At 38.3% G+C, this 4,284-nt stretch overlaps 1 long non-coding RNA gene across 2 annotated transcripts in view; it reads left to right on the plus strand.

Moving 5' to 3' along the window:
• Window positions 1–3,399, plus strand: part of LOC138865247 (uncharacterized) — a 4,390-nt gene extending 991 nt beyond the window's left edge. Inside the window, exons 2-3 of one of the 2 annotated variants that reach the window (XR_011399335.1) lie at window positions 211–322; window positions 428–3,399. This is a non-coding gene — a long non-coding RNA (uncharacterized lncRNA). The remainder of the gene's footprint in view (window positions 1–210; window positions 323–427) is intronic. The other variant, XR_011399336.1, reaches the window with a different exon arrangement.
• The last annotated feature ends 885 nt before the right edge of the window (window positions 3,400–4,284 follow it).

Genomic DNA, 4,284 nt, shown 5'->3' on the forward strand with positions numbered 1-4,284 from the left:
GCGTTATGATGATTACCACATGATGCAACATAAGCATTCCCATGAACAAATTTAGAGACAATCAAATAGATTAGAAAATTAGTCTAATGATAAAGTAGCACTTCAGTATTCATCAACACCATCAGTATTTTAACTGTCATCATCATTATTATCCTCATCATTTTTGTCATCATTATTATTAACATTATTGAAATATGGTATTTTATCTAGCACGTATCTAGCAGAATTTTCATCTGAATCTAGCGCAAGCATTGCCGCTTCCGTTAGCAACACTGCGTCGAGTCGGAAGGTAGAAAGAACAGCTCAATGTCGGGACGAGAAGGTAACCCAATTTTAAGCTTTTTCTTGTCCTTTTCCTCTCTAAAATATCTTGGTATTTGAGGAGAAATACTCTGCCGGTTTGTAATTATGTGTTTTTGTGTTCCAGGAGGAAAGAAAAAGCCTCTTAAGGCTCCCAAGAAGCAAAATAGTGATATGGACGACGTGAGTATCACAAGTCACGTTGTTTTCTCGTCCCTTGTCATTTCTTTAGTTTTGATCTTGTATTTTAGTTTCTTGAGTTAATCAGTTGATTGAATCTTTCTTGTGGCACGTATTATAGTCAGATGGGTATATTTTCGATGCCTATTTTGGCCTCCGTGGATTCCTCCCGCCCTCCAGCCCGTCTGCCGCGGGACCCCAAAGCCCCGCGCCTTGGCCCGGCAGCAGGGGAGGGCATGAAAGGTACTAGGGGATGACGGGCTAAACGACAATTAACATATTAACATAATGAAAATGATTGTACCTCACTACACAGTTAAATGCAGGGGGCTGTACCCCAGCGACCCTCCCATCGAGTGAGATGCCCTGCAACACCCCAGATTGGAAACTTTGTAAAGTGCGCGGCGGAGTTGTTGTTTAGAAGTAGAAACTGTGCAGCTACACATACAGATTGATAAAAAAAAATGCGCAGCTGTGTAAAAGAGTTGCTGGTTTCGTTGGTCCAATCAGCCAGTCATCGGTTTCAACTCAAGGAATTTCTAATTTGCAGTTGTGCGTTTAAGCCTCCAATTACTAAATGGTGTGGCTGAGAGAAAAGAATTTGTTAAATGTTGCAGCCTGAACCGCGGCTGAGATACCAAGTGCGTGGTGGATTTATCTGCCATGCACTTGGTATCTCAGAGGGCAAGCCCAGTCTTGGCAGCTTGGACCGTTGAGTAAATTTTGCGTTGGTTACCATGTGCACTTGTGCTTTCGTACATTCAAATATGGCGGCATAAATGGAAACGCATTTCGGAAAAGTCGTATTTCATTGCATTCATAATTAACTTCAGTCATTTACTGACGCTGAAATCAAGCTGAGCCAACTCTTTATCCCCCAAATCCCCCGGGTCCCCATGTGTCCCCCAAGATTGTTGGGTGGAGTTGGGGACTTAGTCTCTGGCGGGTGCATCTGTACCGTAAAGAATTACCAAATATAAATGATATACACAGAATCAGCCCCCTGCAACCCTCCCAAAAGGGGCTGCCGCCCCCTAATCCCCGTCCAGAAAACGAAGAATCCTCCATGTATTCATGGCAGGAGAGAGTGTCAGACAGACTTTGCAACACTGCTCCTGCATTATACAATATATCTTTCATGCCTTTCCCTGCTATTGGAGCCTAGAATATTTGGGTTAGGAGGGCTTCTGCGCAATAAAACCTACATAGTTGCATTGTAGACGGTGAAAGGAATCTAACAATACTGAAATTGTCACGAACTATTAGGCAGATGTATTTTAAAAAATTACCACCACATATTCACAGTAAGACACAGCATAGTACAGATATGGGATTGGGTGCTCCTGCACATTGGTTGTACAGTTTACTGTGAATGTGTATTATTCTTTGTATTCCACTGCAGGTGTGGTTTAATGGCAAGTCCCCATGCATTAAGTTATAAAGTGACAGATTCAGTTTACACAACTAATTTTTTCCCTGCAATTTCCCAGTTACCAACATGCCCGTCTCTGCTGTTGGGGCCGAAATCATAGCTAATGGGGCATAGTTTCAATACATTTAGATTGTAGATTCAGAGGAATACAACAACAGCAAAAAATGTTGCTTTTGGTTATGAAAAAGTATTCTGCAAAATTACTGGTAGATTAGTTGATTTTTTTTTTTTTTTTTTTTTTCCCATAAGCCTATGAATTAAAATATTAATATTTTATGTTAGCTTTTTTTTTATTGTTCCTGATTTAATATTTCCTATTTTTGAAATCCAGTGTAGAGGTAAACATGAATATGTGTTTCATTAGTTTGTAATAGGGAAAATGTTATAATATAATGTCTTCTGTTATTGGCACATGATTATTATTGGTTTTTGTTTTTGTTATTGTTTTACTTTAATGATGCAACACTTCTGTTCAAATCAATATTTGAGGAGATATTCAAACTTTCACAAATGTTATGAAAGAAAATAAGTGGTAGTGAAGTTTGGATAAATGCTTCCAAAGAAACAAAAATAAATACAGCAGTTTATGCACTGGCTGGACTGTTTTTTAAAAGTGAACAAGCTAATGGTGGTCTGCACACACTCCAACCCACACACAGGGACTTTACACTTTTAAAATTTAAAAAGTAAAAGAAAGTGCAAAAATGAAAAATCTGAGCCAAGATTCGGCCTTGAAGATTTGACCCTGCGTTGCATGAATGAATGAGCAGATGAACCCCAGCCTAAACAAATAAACTACTATAAAGATAGCCCCCAGACGCCATGTTTCCTTCACCGATTGCCTTGCTTCCGGGGCTGATCGTCGTGTTTCCTTCACTGATTGCCTTGCTTCCTGAGCCAATTGCTGTGCTTCTTTAGCAGATTGTCTTGTGCAATAACCAATAATAAAAAGGAATAACCAATGCAATAACCAGTAGTAAAAAGGAATAAATACCTGATTTAATCAGCCAGACGAATCCATGGTCCTGCACTAATTCAATGTTTCCATTTTATCCTTGCATTGTTTTGTTTTATAAATCATACCATTGACAAACCCTTTCATTGGTTCATTACACACACTGCAGCAATTCGAATACCGTGCAAAACCACTTTGACACGAGTTCTGACCCAGTGGCCAATGACGTATTACTGCGCCATACACTGACGTCACACCAAATTTCGAAGAGTGTAAAATGTGAACAGATTAGAGAAATTACTTAAATGAATTTACATAATAGTAATTTATATCGTTTGGAGATTAAGTATCAAAAATTAATGTGAAATTACGTGTAAATGTCTATCAAACGATAGATAGTAGCACACGCACTACTTTCTTGAGCGCCATCTTCTGAGTTACATGGTTTGCTTACATTGACTTAGCCTATAAGCGAAGAAGGGATTTAGTCTGCAAGCGACAAAATATCGGCACCTTTATTCTAATGTTACAAGGTAAATTTGACTTCCTCGATTACTTTGTTTGTTGTTCTTCCATTTTAGTTGCATTTCATGTTTGTTTACTGAAATTCTATATCCTCCAGATTACCCCTTTCTTTTATATAATATTTTTTCAGTAGTCCTATACATTAAGACCATACAAAGTTAGGGAAATTTTAAGAATTCTCAGAGGAAAATAACTAGTCGAGACATGAAATGATATGCATGGGTATAGTTTTTCCCACAGCCATGTAGTACAAGATAAAATTTGCATTTAGTGGACGAAAATGACTGAAAAAAGATTTTTTATCTGTGGTAATACCTACACAAGTTGATAATAAGAAAGTTGTGATATGTAATACTTTGGTACACATTTACTGTGAAATATAATAGGACTATAATAATCAAAGCAAAAAAAATGCATTCAGTGATATGTGAAATCATCTATGTAGGAAGCCAAAAATGCCAGGCAAAGAGCAAGTTCACAAGTCCATGGCGAGGAAGGATTTTGGTTGAAGTTGATGTTTGGGAATTTCACGAGAATGACTGGAGTGAAAGGAACTTGATGTGAGGGGTGCAGTTACTCTATGAATATAGTTACAATTTATATAATATGTGTGTGTATGTGCACGCACGCACACGCGTGTGTTCTTACCTAGTTCTTACCTAATTGTTCGAATCCGGGAGAAGAGCTATGCTCAGGTGGTCCCGTCTGCTATATTTAAATTATCAAACGACTTTCAATTGATGCACAGTTTTGGCACACACTACTTGAATGTTTTGGAAACTATATTTGGTAATTGTTGAAGACCGCGACGCACCCTCGCAGAGACTAAGTCGAAAAAAATTGTTTTTCTGCATGAAATCCTATGATTTCATCAATTTTCGGCGCTGTTTCT

The sequence above is a fragment of the Penaeus vannamei genome, chromosome 20 (assembly GCF_042767895.1).
Source record: "Penaeus vannamei isolate JL-2024 chromosome 20, ASM4276789v1, whole genome shotgun sequence".
Lineage (NCBI taxonomy): Eukaryota > Metazoa > Arthropoda > Malacostraca > Decapoda > Penaeidae > Penaeus > Penaeus vannamei.